The sequence below is a fragment of the Xiphophorus couchianus genome, chromosome 2 (assembly GCF_001444195.1).
Source record: "Xiphophorus couchianus chromosome 2, X_couchianus-1.0, whole genome shotgun sequence".
Classification (NCBI taxonomy): Eukaryota; Metazoa; Chordata; class Actinopteri; order Cyprinodontiformes; family Poeciliidae; genus Xiphophorus; species Xiphophorus couchianus.
This window is the reverse complement of record NC_040229.1, coordinates 7,783,685-7,795,462: the sequence shown is the minus strand read 5'-3', so window position 1 is coordinate 7,795,462 and position 11,778 is coordinate 7,783,685. Positions and strand designations below refer to the sequence as shown.

General features: G+C 37.4%; 1 long non-coding RNA gene across 1 annotated transcript in view; it reads right to left on the bottom strand.

The window, feature by feature from the left end:
- The window catches only part of LOC114160724 (uncharacterized), a 17,609-nt gene extending 9,827 nt beyond the window's left edge, over window positions 1–7,782 (bottom strand). The window contains exons 1-2 of the long non-coding RNA XR_003598844.1: window positions 7,751–7,782; window positions 7,689–7,719 (exon numbers count right to left, since the gene is read on the bottom strand). This is a non-coding gene — a long non-coding RNA (uncharacterized LOC114160724). The remainder of the gene's footprint in view (window positions 1–7,688; window positions 7,720–7,750) is intronic.
- Window positions 7,783–11,778: the final 3,996 nt, after the last annotated feature.

The following is an 11,778-nucleotide window of genomic DNA, read 5'->3' as shown; positions in this document are numbered from 1 at the left end:
AACAAACATCAGAATGAATTCAGTTTGGAGAATAATTTCTGAAATCCACAAATACTTGAGGCCCCGTTTAAAAACACATGTAACTTCCTATTATAAAACTGCAACACCAAATATTCCTTAAAACTCATTAAAACACACAGCAGAAAATGTTACCTAATGTGGATTTTAGCTTATGCAATTTTAGCACGAGAGTAGAAATTAACATCAATATTTTCCTTTTCTCTGCTGTTTGGGGTTCAGCCAATCAGTTCAAAGGGAAACTAATGCCGCTCCTGGATTGGCTGCTTTGCAAATGCCAGCCAATAGCGCGCTGAGTAGCGTTGTAGCTAGGTATTTCTACTTCCAGAGTTGCAGGAACACAGCTAATGATGCACACGTCTTAAAGATACGACTGAAATATTTTTGGGTAAACCAAGAATCAGGACCAGTACAAATATTTAATTTTTAATGTTTGCCAAAAGGTTCATTCATCCTCAGACAAACATAAAGCCCTGTGAAGCTTTAATCCAGCTCCTGTCCGTTTGCTTGGAAGGTCCGGTTCGTTTGGGGAGGTGTGAATGAGTAATCGAACTCTAGTAAGAACTACTAAAGTGAATTGTAGTCCGTCTAAATACGTAGGTCTGTGTTCTGGTGCTGCTGGAATCCATATGTGAACGGACCGCAGACCGCACCGAAAGCAGTGGACTTCTGGGAAAATACGTGTTAGCCTAGCGCTAGCGGGAAAAATGGGTCATAACCTTTTAGCAAAGGCAAAAGAGAAATCATACAATCTGATGCCACTCTGTTTTTTATATTTAGTGAAAAAGGAAGTTGTGCTCAGTGTCTTCTTCAGATATTTTTGTGATTTTTCCTTCGGTGGTTCTTGGTGCGGCGCCCCCACAGGCGATGAGGTGAACAGATGTTTCAAATGCTTTGGTTGCTTTAACTCAGTGCAGTGTGAAAGCAAACTGCAGCAGCTGAATGTTGCATTTGTGGTCTTGTATCGAACCAAGTGTACCAGACTAAGTTGTGAAAACAGCCTAAATCTAAGGTAGACTGGACAGGAAAAGCAATGAGATACTCCCTTTGTGTGTTTTCAACTTATGAAATAAATCTGCTGGTGACTCGTCTCATTAGCACAATGGTGTCCAGCGTCATTCCTCCAGGGCCGCGGCGACGTTGCCTTGTTTTCTCCATCTTCTCCTCTTTATTTGCAGCTTCCATGTTTACCTTAAAGGCCTGCATTGTATTTAACTGCAGTCAGACTGAAATATGTGTTTCTGGTGAGGGTCCCTGTTAGGAATCCGCTAATGATCCTGTGGGAAAAATGGGACTGAGTGGGAAGGTTAATAGAGTGGTGACATACATTAGCCTTTTAGTAAATGTCCAGAGAGGTAATTTAGTCCCTCAGAGAAAATGTGGAAGGTGAGCCGAGGTCGCAGAGCGGAGAACTTCCTGTCCTGCTCTGGTTTTACCTGAGGACTCCATCTTTCAAAAGTCTCGTCATCTAATGGATAATCTGCTAATATTTGTCAATGAAGTTAGCAATTTTGTTTCTGGAACAAGAAGAAGAAATGTTTGAAACTTCCTAACAGCTGAATGGACTCAGTGTAGGCCAACTGGACCACACCTGCTCTCAGTCCTGGGTCGTCTGGTTTTCTGTAGGCTTTACATTCTAGGCCTGAGATTATTGTCTGCTAAACCATTTCTGTATTGGTTTGTTCTTGGCTCTATATCCTGCTGAAGGACAAACCAGATTTTAGCAAACAAAGTTGGACTTTAGAAAATTGAGACCCAGAAAGATATGAGAGAACGGGTGTTTGAGTTTTAGCTTTGAAAAACTGGCTAAGCTAAAACGTAGCTCTGCTATTAGCAGTGTTGGTGTGCATGATTGTCCAGCATCCTGCAAGGATACGACGTTTTAGACGACAGATGTATGAAAGAAATGATTTACTGGTAATTTTGAGATTTTTTATTTATTTACAATCTGGGGCCTATTTCCCCATTGAATTCATAAACTCAAATTAACGGTTGTTTTTCTCTTATTTTAAGTCTATTTGAACATATTTACCAGGACAGATAACAGAGGGCACTGTAGCTCGGCCAGCATGATAAATTAAAACAAGCTCAATAATTTCCATTTGTTTAATTTATCATTTTTTCTCCTTTTCACTCTTTCTACCAAAAGCAAGATGATAAAAGTCTTCAGTCTGGTACTTTGGCCTCAACTATTCCTTTAGTTTAAGGTCAGTTTTGTTAATAGAAACTTTATAATTCATTTTATTTGTTGGTCTTGTTGTTTGTTTATTTATTTATTTTGGATTTTTAAAATGTTTTCCAGATCCAGTACTAAATGTAAATTAGAACTTAAAGTAGTTTATTGATCTTTGAGAATGTGTTTGTGCATTATTGCCATTATATCAGTTGAAAATGGCCTGAAAACAACAACATTATGGTATTTGTTGTGGTGACAGGCCTGACTGCAGCGAACATCAGAGATTCTCTGACTGTTTTTCTCCCGGTTTTCGGTTTTCCTGTTCATGGAGACCAGAATGAATGTTTAAAGACCCGAGCTCCGTCCGCGCTCGCCTTCTCCCTCCACATCCCGTCCTGCCAATCATCTGCCAGAAATTATGCAGATTTCTTTTTTAAAAAACAAACAGCATTTCCATCCGTCCATCCCCGCCTAGAAACGAATGACCTCGGCTTCATTTGTTGCCGCAGAATTTCACACTCGCTGATGCTTCTGTCTTATTTCCTCCTCCTCCTGCATCATTAAAGCCCGGCCTGACAGAGAGGCGTGTTTCCAGACCGTTTCCATGTTTCCACGCGTGTGTGTTTGGTGTCCTTGCGTCTGTACGTCAAAGTGTTCACATGGGAGCTTTTTATTGCGCGTGTTCATGTCAACAAGCCCTCAGATGACAGGATAGGTGTAAAATAATGCAGGGAGTCGGAGTAATGAGCCGCCTTTTCTTCTCCAACCCTTTGACCTTGAGCTGGACTTTCTGCGCTGACCCGAGACAAAATGAGACTTTATTCCTTTGGCAGATGTGGAGTTTACAGTTATTCTCTCAAAGAAACGTTTCAGGACTCAAAAAGTTGCAAGCAAAGCTGATTTGATTGAATTTGATACGATTTCATTTAGCAACTCTGAATGCCGATAAAAGTAAGGAAAAAGTCAAGAAATGAATAAAATTAAAGTAGTTTTAGGTTTGGAGGGAAAAAACAAACAAAATCTGTTTTTGCAACTCAGGAGTTGAAAGTTAAAAATCCAAACTCTGAATAGTTTAGTAAATAACTTCACTTTCTCAGAACTGCTTCTACTTTCCTATGCTGAGGATTTCCAAGCTAATGGAAAAGGAGACTGGTCGTGTTTTTCAGCTGGAAATTTTGTTTTTCTCATATTTGCTACTTCCCAAAGGAATTATGAATGTTATAATTTAATATTTTATCCCAGCAAAACATTGTCTTTTACTGGCTCGAGTGTTTCATAGGCTTAAAAAAACAAACTTAAATCCTATATTAAAGAAAAAATATTATGCAAATTCCACTTTTTTAAGCCCTTAAAGATATTTTTGTGTTCTTTGTGTTTCTTGGAGTTTATAAAGTTTAATTTATTCTCTCCCAGTTCTGATAGATGGTTTTATTTTTTGATCCGTTCAGTTTTTTCTATTCCTGATTGTTTTTTTAACTATTTGTCACCATATCTACTGTGCAGCTGCTAAACACGGTCATGGACGTCCAGTTAACCAATTTTACGAATCTACCATTTTTTTTGTCTTGTAAATTTTGCAGAATGAATTGAAGGATGTTGAACCTTAAAGTGGAAAAGTCAAAATATTAGGTTGTTGGGTGAATTAAGCCACAAACGCCTTTACATTTAGAACCTCTGAAGTGTCCGTTAAATTTTATTTTTCTTGGAAATGCACCAAAATCAGTGGGGAAAGTTTTCTTATTCTGAGAGAAGAACTTAGAGGATGAGTGTTTCAGAAACTTCTGCTGGTTCCAGGAGGGATTTTCTGAAAGACTTCGTCTCATTGAGCGATCAGGTCCTTAAAGCGCTAAGCTGCAAATAAGACTTGAATTTGTTGAAATGCTAATATGTCCTGGTCGTTGTTTTGACAGCATTAGCATCGTGTCTTCTGCTAATGCTAGTTCTGTTTGCTAGCTGTTAGCTCATTGAGAACGAAACCCAATCGTATTATTACATCAACAGTTTGTTTATGCTTGTTTTTTTAATGATCCAAATGCATTTAGTGACGTTTATTTCTGACCTGCTAGATGTTTGTATTTGTTCTATAAAACTACAAAAATGTCAGATATGTTGATAAATATGAAATACAAAGTCATAATTGTGAGATACAAAGTCAGGCTGTTTTTCTAAGGAGACTTGCTCCTATATCTCATAATTATGACTTTAAAAGTTTAAATTGTGATTTCCTCTTGGGATTAAATTTTTTCTTTCATGGTGGGAATGGACTTCCATTTAAAATGTCCAGGTAGCCCAGGTGAGAAACCAATAGAAGACCCAATTGCAAAAAACACAAAACCTTATCAACTAGTTTTGGTTCAGTTTTTACTGCAAATATCTTAGTACATTTAAAATGAGACAAAACTAACTCACAAATAACTTAGAAGCTTGTCTTAAGTCAATAATTCCTTAATAGTGATTAAAAATAATTAACTAGTTTTATTGGCAGATTATTTAATTTACAACATGGGGAAAATGTATTGTTAGAAATGAAATAATCTGCAAATGGAACTAGCAATTTTCATAAATAATAAGGGATTACTGACTTAAAACCAGTTCACATTTCTTGCTGAAAAGATATTTAAGTAAATTTTGCTTATTTCAAGTGTACTGAAGATACTGGCGACCAAAAATACTTGGTAAGACTTTGTGTTTTTGCAGTGTAGGAGCCAAGTAATGAATTTTTTTCTGGATTTTTCAGGGTTTTCTGGGTTAAAGTTTTTGGCAGATTCAGGGATTTTATTCAGCCGATGTTTAAAGATTTAAAAACTTTTCTAAGAGAGAGTTTGCAAGGAAAGAGCAGAGTTCAGTTCAGGTTTCCCAATCTTTTAAATTCCTGAACAAATTTTAACAAAAAGCTTCACAGACTGAGGTTTTTTCTGTGTGTGTTTCTTTTTTTTTTTTTACCTTGCAGAAAGTATTCAGATATTTTGAAACGCAAAAGTATGAGACACTAAATAAGAAACAAAAGCAGCTTTGGATGAAATAAAAAAATATAAATCAAGTGAAAGACGAGTTAGAAGGAAAGAGGAGAAATGAATGAAAGGATGGATGGATGGATGGATGGATGCAGAGAGAAGGTGGAGACGGGAGGTAAAGAAAGAAGGCGGAGAGATGATGGAGGAGAAGAAGAACGTGTGAGTTGGCAACAAGACGAAGACTGGAGCCAGTTTCACCCACCAGCTTTTCTCACCTTCAGGCTCTTTTGTCAACTTCTCACATCCTGATACAAACCGATTGAGAACAGACAGAAATATAACAAAAGGAACATTTTATTTAATAAGCAGAACAGAGCTGGTTCTGATCCACTGAGTACCGCCATTCCTTTGATACTTAATAAACATTAAGTAACGTCTGATTTAGAACTTTCTGATTTTCTTTTGCCTTTTTAAGTTTTTCTTGGTTTATTAAACTCAAAACAGGGAATTCAAACAAAAATTATACTTCTAAATAACAGTAGATTAAATAATTTAAATACAGCACATATGCAAATTAGCCAAGTTGTTCATAATTTAAACCATTAGATGGCAGCAAAGTGCTTCCCACACACTTACTGGAACATGTTAAATATGCATCATTAGTGGTGAACATACACCAAATAAAGTTTTCTTTTAAACAACAGCAGTAGATTGTTTCTTCTGTGTACTGTAAAAAAAATATCTTTAATTCCACGTCATCATGGGATAAATATTTCACCAAATCTGTCTGATAAACTAAATTACATTTAAATCAAGTATTTAAACACAGCACTTATGCAAATTAGCTAAGTGATTAATAATTTCAACCACTAGATGGCAGAAAAGGGCTTCAAATACATTTACTGCAATGCGTAAAATAAGCATCAACAGGAATTAGTGGTGGACATATGTACTCCATCATAGCTGTTTAGTTTGACCAAACATGGTTTAAAATGTAAGAGGCACTAAACACTTGTCCTGATGAGTTTATATTTAAATATTTTCAATTAATAATAATTTAAGATTAATTGTTTTGTCGACTGTAATGACTACAGCTGTCTAACCTGGACAGCTTCCAGCTTTCTGGTTGATGGAAACACATGTAGAGACATGACGACGTGTCCTGCAGGAAGACTTCCTCGTCTGTCCCACGACTTTCTGCAGCTTTTGTTTCAGCTGGAGTCTCTTCATGCTGCACGGCTGCTCAGGTCGGCGCGCTGCAGCTTCTCCATCACTGCTGTCTGACAGCGGGGAGTCAGAACTCACTGACAGCTGCTCCATCCCGTCTGCATCACTAATAAACACTCTCACACACAGTCAGCTCCTCGGACTCCACACACCGACTTCACTTCATTTCCTAGAGACTGACAAAAAGATGACTAACTGAGAATGACTCAAATCAAGTGCAGAGAAAAACATGGACCCTATATTTAAATTTAAGCTCTCATTTAGATTTTTTTTTTATTTTACGCCCGTTTTCCATCTCTTTATGCTCACAATTGATCTGTCCTCGGCCAGCCGGTGTGCGGACAGCTGTGCACTGCTGATCTGCTGCTCTTCCCTCTGGACAGTTCAAACTGTGCAGCTGTGCACGGCTTCTCCTCCAAACGTCCTACAAACTCTCACACGTAGAGATGATGGAGGAGGCGGCAGCAGCAGAGGAAGACAAACCAGGTTAAAATTGAGCCTGGAAGAGGAAGAAAGCTGAGGGATTAACCTTAAACCATTTAGCAGTAAAATCATCTTTTAGCTCTAACGTTATTGTTTTCAGGACGGCCTTGAATTTGGATTTTAGTATTTTTTAAACTGAAGTTTTTCATAAAAGTTTGCTTAGCTGTTAAAAGGGATGTATTTTTGCAAAATTCACTTCTTTGCAAGTTTTTCTACTTTTGTTTGGGTTTTAACTGCTTCTAAAAACAGCCCAGCGTTTAAAAAAACAAACAGGCTGTTTTTTTGGCAACAAGTCAATGTTTTTTCTTGTCTGGAAAATGTCTGACATCTTACTGCAGAGAGAAGAGAAAGGAGGGTAACTCTTTATTTGAAGGGTTGTGCATAAGACTGACATCATGAACATGACATAAACATGTAGGAGTCTTCATGAATGTTTGACCTTTGTCATGAAGTGTCATTCGGTGAATAATGACACTTGTAATGGGCTTTTAATGTAAGTTTTAATTCAACTTTTCTTTAAAAGTGTCATTATTTACATGACACTTCATGGCAGCAGTCATAAACATTCCTGAAAACTCTTTCATATTTATGACAGTGTCATATCGGCCTTATGCGCACCTTTACTAATAAAGTGTCTCAGAAATTTCTGGAAAAAAACTCAAAATTTTGCGAGAAAAAAAGCTCTTAAAATTTGAGAATAAACTCAGTTCTCTTATATAAAATACATGCAAATTTCTGAATCTCAAAAGTTGAAACTTTGAGCTTTTCTAGAGCCGTTTCAAAAACCCCTAGAATGTAACGTCACAAATAGGCAGGCGTTTCACCTTTACATAGCAACCTCAGCAGAGTTCTGCCCGTTACCTGGCAACCCCTGCAGAGTTCCACCCATTACCTAGCAACCCCAGGGGAGCGCCAGCACGATTGGCCTGTTGCTTTTACTGCTGTACGCTGCAGCATATTTGGATTTAAAGTGACAGTACCCTGTTAACAGCTCAAAATGGGCAGAACTAACCAGACTAAAATCTCATGATCTAAGAATGATTTTGTGTAGATTAAATACTTATTCTAACCTGTTCTATGAAGCATAATAGGTCATCTACAAGGGTGTCAGACTGAATGTAAATGTCTGTAATAAGATTAATTGTGATTTTTTTTTTTCATTTGATTTCTATTTTTGTTTAAATGCCTTAAAACTATGGCGGTTTTACTCCAAAGTTTTATTCTATGCCAAGTTCGGCTCCTTTAACCGTCAGTTTATCCTAATTTTTTTGTTTTCCATCTGTAGGCAATAATCTTCTACCAAACGCCTCAAAGAACAAGTGAAACCAGAAGCACCTTGGCAAAAACAAGCTCAAAAGTTAAAGCAGGGCTGTGGCTGAAGAGTGGACCATTTCTCTCTCTCTCTCACACACACACACACACACGCACACACACACACACACGCACACACACACACACACACACACACACACACACACACACACACACACACACACACACCGTCCTGTGAGGGCCGAGTCAAGTGTTGGGTTGATGTTTTCCTCAGTTCATGAATATTAATGAGCTGCTCTCTCCATCAAAACACGAGCAGTCCTCATTTATACAGAGGCCAGTGTGAAGCCTCTGTCTCACACATTCAAACACACACAGAACACGCTGTAAAGAATAAATTTCTAGAAGATCGTAAACATGGGAACTTTCATGAAAACAAAGAGAGGTTGGTTCTGATCTAATAAATGTCTAAAACCATCAGGATAATTCAGTGGAGGGAGAAAGGAGGTAAACCGATGGAGAGCCGGGGATTGTTGGGCCAAGATTTGTAGTCAATTAAGTTGGATTTAGCGAGGCCATGATGAGAGCCTCACTGACGCCGTGTTTTCATATTGGACCGAAGCTTCGGGTAAGCCTTTAAGTTTTCCCTCCGCCCACTAACGTCACCGTTCTCTCCGGCTCTGCTTTTAATATCGTTTTATCTGCCAGGCTCACCCGCGGCTCTGATGGACCCGGCGGACGCTCAACCTCAAATATCCCACAAAGAGCCACATTTAATCAAGACCGAACCGTTTCCAGATGCTTCTGAGGAGACAAAACGCTTCCCCGTAAGCACAGCTGTAAAGTAAAAAAGTAAAAGTACTTTCTTACTGTACTCGGGTAGATTTTTCAGGTATCATTACTTTACTTGAGTATTTATCTTTTTACTTTTACTCCCTGAATAAGATTTCTCTTATCTACTTTCTACTCCTTATATTTTCACATTTGACTCTTGATGGAAAAATAATGACAGAAAAAATCGACCTCTTGCATAAAAAGTGTGTTAACTTGTAGCATCGGTAAGTCACCATTCAGATGGATTCAACCAACGCAAAGCAGCAGAAGAAGAAAGAAACACTATGAGAAAACAACATGGATGGAAACTTTAACCTGAGTAACAACACAGGAAAACATTCAGAGATATTCTCCATCTGTGGCCTTATTTTGAAAAATAATTAAATGTTTTTGGCTCATAGAGCGATGACTTTCTTTATACAAGTATCTGTACTTCTGCTTAAGTAGAGAATCTGAGTACTTTTGACGCCTCTGCCCATAAGCAGCAGGTAACATTAATCTGAAATAATTTTGCAGAAACTAAAAATAAAAAGTCTCAAGCTTCATTTTGGACGTCTAAAATGAGAAACTACAACATCACAGCAGAGTTTTAGTAGTTTTTAAAAAATGTATTATTGTTTAATTTTATTTCATTGTGACTTTTTGTTTTTATTAGTTGAATATTGTTTAGTTTCAATTTAGTTTTCATTACTTAGTGAAGAAGTTTTAGTTTTTTCATGCTTTGGTTAATTTTTAGGTGCAGAATTCAAAAAGGTCGAACAATTATGATTATGATTATGATTATGATTACATCGACTGGGTAATAGATACTCAGCAGAAGATTTTAAAATGTGTCATTTTATTAGTTTTAGTTCTTTATAACAACTTTGCATCAGAATACGGTTTATAAACCAGGATTCTGTTTGTTTTACAAAGGGAAAGCAGTCAGACTGAATTCATTTTATCCAACTTCTTCAGATCAGCTGGGTGAACAGTTGGATCAGAGGTGAAAATTAAGAGCAACAACACAGAAACAAGCAGTTAGTGGGGCACACACACGTAAATTTGTGTTATTATCACTTCTGAGAGCTGAAACAAGCTTTTTCTTTTTAAAAAGATTCACACGTAATTCCCAAACTGCTGCTAAAGCTGTTTAAAAACCACAATTATTATTTAATGCTAATAAATCCTGTTTACATCAAACAGGCAACTTTACACAACTAAACAATTTGATTACATGGAGTTTGTACATAAATTTCTACCAAAAATCCCAGAAATTTTGAGATTAATCTCAGATATTTTGTAGAAAAAACTTTAGAAAATTCTGTCAAAAATAAAAAAAAATTTAAAACAGGTTTACAGGTTGTTGTTTACGGAGCCCCTAAGGGGACATGGAGAGGAAAAAAAAAGGAAAGAAATCCCGACTTATTATCTCGAGATCCCGCGACATTTCTGAAAAATCGCGAGTTACTTTTTTTGGGGGGAAAGGCATGTTTTTATGCGGTAAACGTGGGGGAGTGTGTCTACATTGATTATGGAGGACGACTTATATCATTTTCTGCGGTCCAGAGATGTCCCAGAGAAGGATATCATGCACATGCAATTTAGCGTACATCCATCGGTAACCGTGAAGCTGTCCAGAGGACTGTAGCTGGTTATTAATGAATTCTACCAAAACTGCCAAGTCGGAAAAGGACTTGCGCCGAATGAGTCCTCGCGCTCTGAAAACTCTCTTCAGATGTCTCTCACTAATACTAAATCCATGTCTGCTGTCAAGCACTGATTTAATGTGTTTATACTCAAGCCCAAGCTCGAAATAAAAATCTATATATCTACCCCATGGGTGGGTGTCCTCCATCACTGTGATTAGGTCGTTATGTACTGATGTCGGGATCTCGAGATAATAAGTCGGGATTTCTTTCCTTTTTTTTTCTCTCCATGTCCCCTTAGGGGCTCCGTAGTTGTTTTTTTCACCACCAAAAAAATAATTTTAAAAATTTCATCTGCAAGAAATTGCCTGCAAATTTGGTGACTGGTGACCAAGTCAAACTAACCACCAACAGTCGGAGTGGAGCAGCTTTCAGCCAATCAGATTACGCTCCTTTTATCCGCTAGCTGACCAGCTAACTGACACATGATTACAGGAACCTAATCCAATTGGCTAAAAACGGCTAAACGTGATCCAGAGCTGATTGGTTTGGCCTTGGCATTTGAAGGTAAATTGAAAAAAATCATATACATAATTATGCAGGATGGAAATGGGAAATTTATCTTGCTAAGTCACAAATTCTCAACTTTTGGACATTTTTGAGTTTCCAAAGTTGAACACCTTCAACTTTTGAAACTCAGAAATGTCAAAGTTTTTCTAGAAAATTTGTGAATGTTTATTTTACTTTTGGTGCTTAGAAATTTCCTTGTTTTTCTGGAATTTTCAGAGATATTAATCTCAAACTTTGAGTTTTTCTTGCAAATTTTAGATTTTTGAAAATTCTAGAGTTTCTAGTTTTTTGGCGGATATTTATTCCCTTTTTTTCTGCCATCATAGAGTCCCACACCTTTACATTGCACAAAAACATTAGGATTGTCCTCCTAACTGACATAAAACAACAAAAAAAATCTAATACAACAAAAGATTTTCCACCTTTTCGTGTAAAATTAAACGCCGCCTCTAAAGTCTTGCGCTAGCGGGAGAAATGACTCGTGATTTTTACCGAAGACAAAAGAGAAATGCTACAACCACTAAAATTTGACGCTACTCCATTTTTATTTTCATTTTGTAAAGAAGGAAGTTGCGCTCATGTCTTAAGAGGTTTTTGTGTTGTTTCCTTCAGTTGT